At 37.1% G+C, this 13,761-nt stretch overlaps 1 long non-coding RNA gene across 1 annotated transcript; it reads left to right on the plus strand.

The window, feature by feature from the left end:
- Window positions 1-1,264: 1,264 nt before the first annotated feature.
- On the plus strand, window positions 1,265-3,680 carry LOC115478551. Its single transcript, XR_003943543.1, has 3 exons — window positions 1,265-1,288; window positions 2,928-2,988; window positions 3,527-3,680. It is a non-coding gene; the product is annotated as an uncharacterized LOC115478551 (long non-coding RNA).
- Window positions 3,681-13,761: the final 10,081 nt, after the last annotated feature.

A 13,761-nucleotide genomic window follows, 5' to 3' on the forward strand; every position in this document is an offset into this window, starting at 1 on the left:
ATATGAGCTGAGATTTGATAGTGACTGCAATTCTGAGAATGTTATTTATATAATTTTATGTCCTTGCAATATGATTTATATTGGTAAAACTAAAAGGAAAATAAAAACCCGGATAATTGAACACCGTAGCTGCATCAGGAGGCAGGTCAAATCAGCTCCATTAGTTGAACATTGGATCGATGCCGAACACAGCATTGATGATTTAAAATTTTTTGTATTACAGCTTATTAAACAAAATCCTCGTGGTGGAAACATTGATCAGAAATTATTAAGAGCAGAACAACGAGCCATATATCAAGCTGAATGTGTAGCTCCAAAAGGTCTTAACAAAGAAATTGAATATTTACATTTTCTTTGAAAATCTTTTTATTAATTTATTAATTTAATAACTTTTATTAATTTTTCGTTATTATATATATATACACATTCTGATATTACATATATGTTAACGTTACGACCAGTATTTTTATTTTTATTTTTATTTTTATTTTATTTTTATTTTTATTATTATTAACAATTTTTTAAAATATTTCATAACTGTTCATATATATTTAAATATTTAATTATAACATTCTGACACCATCTACTTAAATTTTAAATTCAATTTTTAACTATATTTTTTAGAAAATTTCATTTTCGGATTTTCACTTATTAATTTCAAGGAGCTTAATCATTCTTTTGTTAGTAATTTTTATTTACTTTTCATGTACTTTTTAAATTAAATATTAGAGTTGTATTTATCCCAATAATTTTCCATCTCATTTATTTTTACGTAATTTATCTAATGACATTATTTACATATTACCTTTTCTCAGTCATAATTCCTTTATACAACTTTTGCTTATACTCTATTAGTTAATATAGCGTTCACAATTCGGCAATAACACATACCAAATTGTTTAGATCATCACTCGATTAAATATTTGGACATTATCTCTTTAAATCATTTTATCAATTTATTAGTCTATTGAGTTCTTCAAAGTCCTTTTCTTTTCTCAATTAATTAATTAAGTTTCTATTCTTAAAAATTATGTGGTATACTAATCACTCTACATTTTTACTCGTTTCATTCACTCATCTCCATAGTAATTGTATTATGTAACTGTCATTTTCTTTCTATTGGCTAATACATGTGCTAATCTTCATTTTGAAAATTGAGATACCCTATCAACAGTTCCCACATTACATCACAGCGTTATTTAAATAAAATTTCGTTTTGGCGCCCTTTCTATCATTATTTTGAAACCAAACCCGTTGATACGAGGCTACACTGTTTTTCTCAGCCAAGGTAAGGTATCGCTCTTTTCTTTGACTTTATTTAGCTTATTATGCTTATCCGATAATAAAAAATACTGATGTATATATAGCTGGTTTTCATTTTGACTATATAACAGCTTTACTATCGATATGTTCTTTTTGACAGTACTTTGTGCGTCCCTAAACGTACGGTACATACACATATACATATCCTATATATTAGCAAAGAGTGTTTTTAGACGTCTAGTTTTTATCATTCCACCAAACTAAATAAGACGATGAACACAAGTATATTTTTCTTGGTTGTTCTTTTTCTGGCTAACATCTCTGGCGCTTCTACCGTTAGGGACTTGATCATACAATCACTATATATTATTCACAAAAATTTTTTTTCAGTCCTTACTATCATTCCTCTATATAATTTTCATTTTGCATTCTATTAGTTAATATATTGTTCAAAATTCGGCATCAACATATGATCATTGTTTAAAACATCATTGGATTAAATATTTGGTTATTACCCCTTTGATCACTTTTTTCGAATATAAATTTATCAATTTATTAGTCTATTGAGTTCTTCACAGTTATTTTCTAAATCCATTAATTAAGTTTTAATTTTATTTTCAAAAATCGTCTTTCATTTAATGAAATAATTATGTGATATACCTATCACTTTACACTCTTATTCGTTTGATTCACTTATCTCCATAGTAATTATCCAGCGTAACTGTCATTTTCTTTCTATTGGCTAATATATGTGACAATCTTTATTTTGAAATTTGAGATATCCTATCGACGGGTCCCACGTTTCATCATATCGTTATTTAAATTATTCTTTGGCGCTTTTTTCTATTATTATTTTAAACTAAACCCGTTGATACAGAGTTACACTCTTTTACTCATTCAAGGTAAGGTACCGTTCTATTTTACTCGATAAAAAACTACTGATGTATATGCAGCTGGTTACTATTTTGACTATATTACAGCTTCATTACCGATATGTTATTTTTGATAGGACTTTGGGCGTCCCTATACGTATGGTACATACACATACACATATTTATTTATATCCTATATATTAGCAAATGAGTGCATTTAGATATTCACTATGATTGATTGATATAACACGATGGGTACAAATATACTTTTCTTAGCTGTTTCCTTTTTTGACTAACACTTCTGGCGCTTTTATCGTTCAGGGATGTACATATACACACATACCCCATGCGTTAGCATACTTTGTAATTTAAGATATATTACAATTTGATATACACAGCCCTCTCTTTTTTTCGATCTTTTATGTGAAGTGCAAGTGTATACCTTCTTGTCTCTTACTTCCTGAAGGTTAGGTGTTCCACGGCTATTTTTGAATAAGTACGGACATTTTGGAAATATATGTTCCAATCTTTAACTTTTTACTTCAGGTATTTAATGATGGTGGATCTATATGTTATTTACATTTTTATTTAATATGATTTATTATTTTTTAACAATTTATTTTGTTATCATGATACGGATATTCATATAGATATGTCAGTTATCAAACAATTTTACAAAAATAACTTTTTATTATACTGGTCTTTAAACGTTTTAATACAACTCATTATTATGATTTTGATTTTTACTGTTCGCCATACTTAATATTTTCTGATTATTCACAATTCTTATAGAGACTACATTTTTACAAGCTCCCTTTGTCTGTCAGTATATTTCCCGTGCTACTACTGATTGGTATGTTCAATTGATTTCTTTTCATCTAATATACATGTATTGAGAAAATATCTGCTATAAACCTCATTTTATATGTTATTTATTTAATTCTCATTTAATGTATCATTATCTTTTCTTAAATAAATGATATTAGTGTTTTCTATTAAATTCATGACATTTATATGTAGACTTCTGTTCTTCTAATTATAGACATCCGTTTTGTCATATATTATACAAAATTATTTTCATACAAATTCTTTTTCATATTTATGTTTAATATTATTATTTTAATACATAACATTTGTAGAAACAAGTTTTATTATATATATCAATTCAAATTTATATAATCGGTTTACCTTTTGCTTCTTATGATGGTCATCTGATGATATAATAACAATATGTGCATCGATTCAGTTGACATTTCAGATTTTTGATTATAAAAATTTTTTAATTATTACGTGTTTGGTATATATGGTGTGTTTTTAGATTTCTATAATTGTCGTAATGTATTTGCTTTCATGTTATTTAACTATATATATGTTTGATTGTTATCTTTTAGACCCCTGATGAAGGTTTTTTTAAAAACCGAAACACGGACCGTGTTGGGTCCTCAATAAAGTTTTTCGGAGCATTTCACCTCTTTTCCTGGTTTGATCTCTTGAAATTGTATTTCCACTCGTTTTTCTCTTGTGTTGGACTTTTGTGGAAATTTTTGGACCTTTCATTTCTACGATACCTTTGACAAGCAAATGTCCTGTTTATGCTTCCTCTGAGTTCTTTGTTTTATTCAGGTGCCCACCTTAGTCCATCTTTTGTTAGGTGGGAGGGCAGAGGAAGCTCTTTTGTGTTTGTTAAGTGTTTGTCCCTGCTCTCAGAAGTTCCCAGAAAAAGGAATGGAGAGAGAGGGGCTTGAAATGAAACTATTCTCTCTGCTGCCTTGTCAAATATATATTTTTTAAAGATACACAAATATATTGGTGTATATATAATCCAGCAAATATGCTACATATTTCAGTAATAAACTGATACCATTACAATATAAATGGTGCTTAAAATTGCGTGCGCAGATTTGGGTGTGTGCAATTTAATTAGCGCTGATAATTGGGTGCTAATCATCAATTATCACGTATTTATTTATTTGCTGCATTTATATCCCACATTTCCCCACCTATTTGCAGGCTCAATGTGGCTTACAATATAATACAACAACAACCACATTGATGGAATAAGAAAATCAGAATATAGATAACAGATAAGGTGCAAAAAAATATATCATGGCAACCATATTAACGGAGTGAGAATTTCAGCATTGTTGCAGATAAGGTGCAAGGAAAATTATGTAAAATAAGAAGTGGAAAATAGATAAAACATAACACAATGATATCAAGACAAGATATAATAATCAGTAATTAGGGTGTAAGTTAAAGTAAACAAATTAGAAAAGGTCTATTATAAATGTATCTGGTGAAGTTTAGGTGTCAGTTTCTTATGGGGGGTCTTTTTTGTACGTCTTTTTGAACAAGTAGGTCTTTAGCAACTTCCGGAAGGTCATCAGGTCATGTGTTGTTCTCAAGGTGGTCGGCAATTCATTCCATAGTTGTGTACAAATATATGAGAAGCTAGATGCAAGTATTGATTTGTATTTAAGTCCTCTGCAATTGGGATAATGGAGGTTTAAGAAAGTGCTTGATGAACTTTTGTTATTTCTCTCTGGCAGATCTATCAGGTCTGACATGTAGGAAGGGGCATCTCCATAAATAATTTTATGAACTAGGGTGCATATCTTGAATGCAATTCGATCTTTCAGTGGAAGCCAATGTAATTTTTCTCTGAGGGGTCCGGCACTTTCATTGGCATTAATTGAAATTTAGACGCACATTTTTAATAGCGGAGATCCGCATGTAAGTTTTACACTCGGCTACAAAAAGGGGGCAAGGCCATGGGAGGGTTGGGGAGGATCAGGGGCATTCCTACACTTTGTATGTGCACTGTTATAGAATAAGGGGGATCCATGCCTAATTTAGATGTGAGGATTTATACCAGGGTTTACTTGCACCCCAAATTCTATATACGGCACTTTAATTTGCATGCATTAATTTGGTACTAATTGACTTTAATTAGAATAAACATACACAACTATAAAGGTGTATTCTATAATGTGGTGTGTGTAAATTCGAATGCATGCAATCGAAAAGGGGGCATGGCCATGAGTTTGGAATGGGCAGGTTGTGCGCATTTCAAAAAACTAGGTACACTATTATAGAATACGCCAGATCTGCGCCTAACTTAGGTGCAGGTATTTGGGCCTGGTTTTAGGTGGCCTAAATGGGGTGTACCTAAAGTTTAGTCACAAGAATGGCGAGTGAGCGTATTCTATAAACTACATGTAACTTTAGGCGTAGTTTTATGCAATCACGTTAACTGCATAGTTTTTCAGCGCCGATTTTTTAAGGCACCATATATAGAATTCCCCCCTTAATGTATATCCTTGTGTCTAAAGTTAGACAACAATACTGCCATCAAGCATATTCTATAAACCGCCTAACATTCAGCACCATTTATAGAACAGCATTCGGGGGGGGGGGGGTGTCTTTTACTAAGGTACACTAGCATTTTTAGCTCATGTTAAAAATCAGCTGGCACTAAATGCCAGCGTGCCTTAGTAAAACACCCCCTTAGTGCGTTATTTTTCCAGCGCTGATATTTTAGCGCTATTCATAGAATTTGGTCCACAGTGACTGGATTGAGTTAAATGCTAGTGTTTAATTTAATCTGTGTAGTCCCTTGGTAAACTGAGTTTGGAAATTTCCTCAGGGGATTACTAGACCTGCTGTAGAACTCTCCAGAATCACTGGGGGGAGGGAGAACAGTATGGATGGGAGGGGGAGAGTTCAGCCCAGAAGGAGGATTTGTAAAGTGACTGACAATAGGTGTCATAGTTGGGTTGCAGTTGGAAGGTGAGAAAAGCGACAGGATTAATGAGCACATGGCCTTTTCACCCCCCCCCCCCCCCCAACCAGGACCCATGAGGAGACAGTGGGTTCCTGATAAGCCCAATAGCCTAAGGCTGATTAAAGTGGAGGTTTTTGCCAACAAAAGCATTAACTGAAGTATGAGGAGTGCTCCAGGTGGGTAGAAAGGGTTAAACCAGCCTAGTAGCAGAACAGGAAGAGCCTGTTCGGTACCAGAGGCAGCAGTTTGATGAAGTGCACCTCTGGAGGAAGGACAGACAGGGAGGTCTGGTCCCGAGTGGGCCTGGCAGCTGGATAAAACCCAGCAGGACAGTTTACCAGAGCAAGCGCGGCAAGCACAGCCTTGTGCTGCCAGAAAGGATGTGCATTGGCGGACTGGTGGTACTGTAAATATATAAATACCCTAGGATTTATAGAGAGATTATTAATGAAGTAGATAAGATTCACACTGATAGTCTTGAACTGGCACAAAATCCTCTTTCAGCAAAGTAAACTGATACTGAGAAAGTACGAAATTTGGATATCTGCCTGTTGCAGTATTCCAGTAACGTTCTGTTTTGCATAAAATACAAATCCTGGAGAGTTTCTTTCGAGTGAGAGTGAAGTTATTTTGCTCCCAGACTGATAGTGTGGCTTTAAACCCTACAGTCTACCGGGATCAAGCCCAGCCCCGGCCTGCGCCCAGCTCAATAAGATTAAAACTTTGTTTGTGGCCCTGGTTCCTGTACTGACCCAGAGAGCTGGCTGGTGCCTGGAACTGTGTGGTGAGACCAGGGTTACATCTCTATATATTATGTCACTGTTTTTACAGACAATGGCATTGAATATAGATGTAGTGCACTTTAGTTAGTCCTGATATATAGCTGGAAGATGCTCATTTTAGAAATGCTATTTGGGTTTTAGACACATAAAAACTGTCATTTATTTTGTTTAGATGTCTAAATCCCAATGTTGCAAAGCTGTGATATACATGTCTAAAACTCTAAAACACTTTTCTGAAACCTAGACGTCCTGGGCAGCAGATGTAAATTCTTACATCAATCTTTTTGAACATAGATGCACATTCTCCTTCTGAAATTGGAAATGCACATTGATTTTTTTAGGCCTGCCCTAGTTCTGCCCAAAACATGGCCAGACCATGGGAATGTTTTGATGCTTTCTTTACCCTTATCCTACTGGAAAAGGCCTCCATTAAAGACATAATCATAAATTTATTCTCAAAAATCAGAGGTTTTACTGAAGATGGAAAATTCCAGTGATCTAAATCTCATATCCTGTTTCCTTCCAAGCTGTGAATTCAGTATCTTATCACCATGACCTGGATATGCCACTATTGTACAGCTTCTGATGAACTGGGCCGATCATCCTCCACCACCACATTCCCAGCTAAGTTTCATCAGCCATACCAGTCATAGGATCTAGCTCTGTTGGTGCCTGTGGGTGCCGAGCACCCCCAATATTGAGCAAGCTCTTTCATTATGTTTGAGAAGGGGCGATTTATATTGTATTTAGCATTTCTAATCGTTTTGAAATGTTGGTGCCTATAATACTCAAGGATTTCCTACCTATGGAAAAGGTTACTTCAGGATGTACCCTAGTGCTTCAGCTTTTCCTGGTAACCACTAACTATTCTGGGTATATTGTGGCTCAAGAGGTCAACATGAACCCTGCAGCATCCACAAGGAAGTGTCGGCACTTTTATGTGGAAGTGGCAATTTCATACTATACACATGGAAGTAAAACCACTTCTACGTGTAGCTGGCCCATTTTAGAAACATACACGTGTAAATGCCACCACTTAAGTAATAAGGCTACAATTTAATTTGATTTCATTTTGGAGACTGTACTGTTCTAGGCAAAGTATAGTGTAGCTTAAACAGTCAGCATAAACCATCCCCAAGCAGAAGCTTCATCAGTAGACTCTCAATTCTTAAGCAAATCTACTTTATTGTAGTACTCAGAATAAACCAAGAAAATCCGATTTACAGTTCAGTTGCTTGTAAAAGAATTGTGGCCTTCTGCCCAAAGAGTCTGTATCTAGCCACCTCAGAGGCAAGGAGATGGCCAGAACCTCAGCCCAGCTGAGAGGAAAAGCTGTAACACTCAAGGAAAATAAGAGGAAGAACTAAGAGAAAATAAAAGGGGATGACTTGGGGAGAGGTGAAAAATCTTGATGGAATTACAGTAGATTAAGGAGGAATCAGCCCCTAGAACAGCTGCTGATCACAAAGGCAAGCAAGGAAGACTGGGTTCTCTCATACAGCCTGCAAGGGTAGGGGGGTGGGGGGGGGGCTGGCCTTAGCTCAGAGCTAACAGCCAATAGTAGAGGAGTGGAGGAGTGGCCTAGTGGTTAGGGTGGTGGACTTTGGTCCTGAGGAACTGAGGAACTGAGTTTGATTTCCACTTCAGGCACAGGCAGCTCCTTGTGACTCTGGGCAAGTCACTTAACCCTCCATTGCCCCATGTAAGCCACATTGAGCCTGCCATGAGTGGGAAAGCGCGGGGTACAAATGTAACAAAAATAAATAAAATAAAATAGGGAAAGCTCAAAAGGAGTCAATCACAGGGACTGCAAACTGTAGGAAAAGCAGTCCTAACACACAAGAATATACACAAGAATAAACCCTTCCTCCACCAATATGGGGGCAGAACAGAGATGGACATAAACAATGGGTGATTAAGGATAATGGCTTCATCAATCCCCTTATGTAAGCCCTGGCCAAAACATTTATTTTTTAATCTATGTATGGTTCTGAGATAATATAAACCCAGGGAGAGATGTGCATTCCTTTTGTGAAATGAGAAATACACATACAGATTTTTGCACCATTCAAACTCTGCTCCAATAATGCCCCCATCATACTCCCTTGAAATCTGTGCATGATGTGATCTTCTCATGTTAATAGTTGTTTCCTAAAATTGCTATTTATATGTGTATTAATACTCAATATGGAGCTCGCTCACACTTTTTACCAAAATATCATCAAAAAGCAAGACGATTTCCCTCTATTCTCTTATTACAGAGGAAAAGGCTTCAGACGCTCAGTGAGCCGATTTTTTTTAAATTTATGGGCTCACTGACTCGTTTGGCGGCTTCAATTTCTCTGCAAACTTAGCCTACCACGAGCATCCTCATTAGCCAAAAAACCTCTGTGTACTTTTTTTTAACTTTTTAAATCCTTAATAGTGTCGCTTTATTTCAATCAACATTAAAAGGTACACTTATCTTCTGTTGCTTTCTCATACAGGACTCCCGGCACGCCCTACAGCGAGCTCCCGTTTCGCCAACAGCTTCTTAAGGAGCAGTACCGTTTATCTTTGAGATCTTCCTGTACTAGCAAGATGCATCTTGCTAGTACAGGAAGATCTCAAAGATAAACGGTACTGCTCCTTAAGAAGCTGTTGGCGAAACGGGAGCTCGCTGTAGGGCGTGCCGGGAGTCCTGTATGAGAAAGCAGCAGAAGTGTACCTTTTAATGTTGATTGAAATAAAGCGACACTATTAAGGATTAAAAAAGTTAAAAAGTTAAAAAAGTACACAGAGGTTTTTTGGCTAATGAGGATGCTCGTGGTAGGCTAAGTTTGCAGAGAAATTGAAGCCGCCAAACGAGTCAGTGAGCCCCTATATTTATATGTGTATGTAATCTACATCTATAAATGTAAAGATGCTTCTGCAATGGAGGTCTTAATTTCTGGCCATTTGAATTCAGTGAGATAGGAGAGCTTCTAATATAATTCATTAGACATGACTTCCATATTCCCCCATAAATGAGTCTAAATGAGCTATTATCCATACATTATCATGGCAATTTATGAAACTGCTAATGAGCTATTTTCAGAGCTCATAAAATAGGGGAAATCCATGTCATTAAATTACTAATCAATAATTTTTTTAATGTTTTAAGGTCCTGCTTTGCCAAGCTTATTTCCTCCGTAGACATCAATAAGGAGAAAGGCTTTAGTAAATCAGGTCAGAAATGAGCTGAGAGTTAACCACACATGATGCATCAGTAAACATGAAATTCAGAGCAGTGTTTAAAGAATGTGGCCTGTCTGAAATATTTTGAAATGGAGAAAAGTAGAAACATAGAAATAGAAAAATGAAGGCAGATAAAGACCACGTGGCCTATCCAGTCTGTCCATCTGTGCCATCTACTATCCCTTGCTCTCCCTTAGAGATCCTATGTACTCCCAAGCTTGGTGGAATTTAGACAGTCTTCACCACCTCCACTGGAAGGCAATTCATGAATTCACCACCCTTTCTATGAAGCAGCCAGGCTGATATTTGGTAAAACACAATTCGAAAGTGCCAAACCTCTCCGAGAAACTGCATTGGCTCCCAATCAAAGAACATATTACCTTCAAAATCTGCACTCTGGTTCCCAAAATTATCTACGGTGAAGCCCCAGGATACATGACAGACCTCATAGACCTACTGTTCTGTCCCCTGACAGCCTGGTACTAGTTATAATGTGACCCTGAAATGTGTTAATGTCTTCACTGCTAGGATATGTGTGTGAGCAATGCATTGTGTGTAATGTAGTTCACAGACTACGCAACCCCACTTGCTTGTCTGTATAAGATCCGTTACTACTGGTTGTGATGCTGCTTAGATCACTCCTCTGTCTCAGCCAAGCTTGGCTTCTTTGTTTATGTGCCAGCACTTCCTGGCCATTCTTACTATCTCTGTCCCGAGAGGTCAGCCAGGTATGACCTTTTCTTCCAATCAGGGGCTGCCCCCTAGAGCCGCCCTTGCCACTCGAGGGCAGGCTTTGTCCCTATTGGCCTTTCTGCTCTTTCTTCTCTGAGTCTGTATGAGCCTCTAGCTCCGCCCCCCCCCCCCCCCCCCCCCCCCCCCGTCCATGAGGAGGACAGGATCCATTTTGCTCCAGGACAAAGCAATGATCCTGTTGTAGCTCTGGAAAAGCACTAGTCTTTTCACCCCGAAAATACTTTCCTAGAAGAGGGTACTTCACTCCCAAACACCTAACTCCGAGCTGCCTCTATCTGTGGAACTACTTTTCTTATGTCTGCAATGAGCTGATCCCACTTAAGCTTCTACCTTCTCTCCACTGATACAGCTCATGAAACTACAGGGTTCCTTTGTGCTTATGAACATCTAACTGTGAGTAATCATCTATGTTATTCAATAAAGGAACTTCAGAAAAGAACAAGAGATTTAGGTGTGTTGATGTGCTAGGGGTTTATACTTCAAGATATTGAGACTTATAGCTAAATAACTCTTAAGAAACAGCTATACAAGTCTCGAGAGACTTGACACCTACCAACCAGAAACACAATCAGATCATCACGAACATACCTAAATCTTCACTACTCGAACTGCAAAGGACTCAAATACAAATCAACATATGCATCTGGCTTCTCCTATATAAGCACATAACTTATGGAACGCACTGCCAAAAGCCGTGAAAACAACTTACGACCATCTAAACTTCAGAAAATCACTAAAAACCTACCTGTTTAAAAAGACATATCCTACCGACCCAACATAAGTGCCTGAACTCTGCAACACAGCAAAACCACAGCTTGTAATGGACACCACATAACCCTTCCTCTCTTCTATCCCCATTGCGCCCGAAACTCATGAAACTTATTCGACCACATCACCTTGTATTTGTTTCTCTACTGGACTTGGCGAACGCCTTTACGGTATTATGTAAGCCACATTGAGCCTGCAAATAAGTGGAAAAATGTGGGATACAAATGTAACAAATAAATATTTCCTCACAGAAAGGGTAGTGAATTTGTGGATTGATAGCATGGACTGTTGCTACTATTTAGGTTTCTACCAGGTTCTTGTGACCTGGATTGGTCACTGTTGGATACAGGAAACTGGGCTAGATGGACCAATGGTCTGACCTTCTACGGCCATTCTTATATTCTTATGGTCTTATTTGAATTTACTAGTCACTATGGCCCCCTTTTACTAAGGCGCGCTCACGTTTTTAGCGTGCGCTAAAATTGTGGGCGTGCTAAATGTTAGAGAGGCCAATACATTCCTATGGGCGTCTCTAATGTTTAGCGTGCCCACAGTTTTAGCACGCGCTAAAAACGTGAGCACGCCTTAGTAAAAGGGGGCCAATATCTTTGAAAAAAAAACACAAATAGGCTTTTACCATTGTGAAACTAGTCAATCACCTAATCAGCATCTTATAATGTGAACAAAATAAGATTAGCGATGAACTGTCAGATCTGGAACCTCACATAAGAAAACAATGCACCACTGAAGTATAGGGCTTAAATGAAATAGGCAAACTATCCAAGCCTCCTAAATGCTATGCTGGTTAAACAACAGATTCTCCAAGCTGTATCAATGTTATGAAAAAGTGTAGGAATAGCGTAGTGGTTAGAACAGTGAGCTGAGAACCAGGGAAACCAGGTTTCATACCCTGCCATTTCCCCTTATGTTCTTGGGCTAGTCATGTGAAGGACAATTTTATGACAAGGCGCTCAAGGGTATGCATCCCTTTCTACACATAAATGCACCAAAAGTGAGTAGTTTTGTATGTGAGCACCCCAAGTTCTATTCTGTAAGGGTGTCCATAATTGCTTTAGTGTACAACTCAAAAGAGTGGGTGGAGTATGAGAGTGCCTTCCAGTGATGTGTGTATCTTATAGAATACTGTAAGTTATATGCCTCCTGCTATATTTAGGTACTCTGTTATTTTAGGTCTAATTATGAGAAAGAAAGCTTTTAGAAAAGTGCTTCACTGATGTCTTTGTATTTTGTTCAGTACAAGTGGAAATGTGTTTCTGTTTTTATTTATCCCATGTTGTGGTATAGCCTACTTTGACTTCTTGAGGTTCCCAGTTCAATTCTTCATATTTCTATTTCTAATTTGTGATCCCTTGTTCTGTTTTTGGTGATGGTCTGCCTGTGGTTTGCATGTGACCATGGTATGGTATTCTTTTTGCATGCAGTTTCTGTTTAGAATTCTATCAGACCTGCTTGTTGTTTTACCAGTAGTAGGTGTATTGGTGTTCTAGAGCCCTGTGTAATATTTGTGGTGCTGCCCATTAATAAGTAGGGTTAATTTTGTTTGAATGTAGAGATTAGTGCTACTGAACAAAGAGAACCGCTGGTCTAGGGTGTGTTAATACAGAATCAGAAACACTCACCAGCACCAGATACAGCAATGTATATCAGCAACTGGATGAATTAAGGACAGAAAAGAAGAGAATATTTTGAGTAGAGAAGTTAGTGACTGACAAAAATGACTCAGCTTCTCCTGTTGTTCTGAATTTAAATTCCTATAGTTGGAACAGAAGGGAGGCTCAGCAGTATTCAAGGAATTCAGCTGCTAGTAATCTAAAATTTCAAAAGATGTTAGGACTTTTTCTTATAATTGTGAGGAAAGTGTGCAACTCTCTTTAAAGTACTTTTTACTAGAAAATTCATCATTAGTTATATAGAAGCTATCCTCCTGATATTCAGCCAGTGTCAGCGTTCAACTCTGATATTCAATGCCGGGCTGTTTCCAGCAACAGGCATAAAAAGCAGTTAAGTCGATATTCTTATTAATTAATTATGGCTTCATTGGCAAAGGCAGGCCTGCTTTTTATGTTCTGAATATCGAGACTTAACCAGTCACGCCCACGGAAAGCCCCCAGAATCCTCCCAATATTGCCTGCTTTATTTTTGGCACTAACCGGACATTTTCAACAGTGTTAACCAGTTAAATGCCGCTGAAAATGACCGGTTATCTGCCGAGACACAAGTTAACTAGTTGTTGGCCATTCTTGGCTAGTTAACTCACGCTGAATGTCGGCCAGTATGAGCTTAAAGTCAGGAAAGAGGGTAA

This window comes from Microcaecilia unicolor, chromosome 10, assembly GCF_901765095.1.
Source record: "Microcaecilia unicolor chromosome 10, aMicUni1.1, whole genome shotgun sequence".
Lineage (NCBI taxonomy): Eukaryota > Metazoa > Chordata > Amphibia > Gymnophiona > Siphonopidae > Microcaecilia > Microcaecilia unicolor.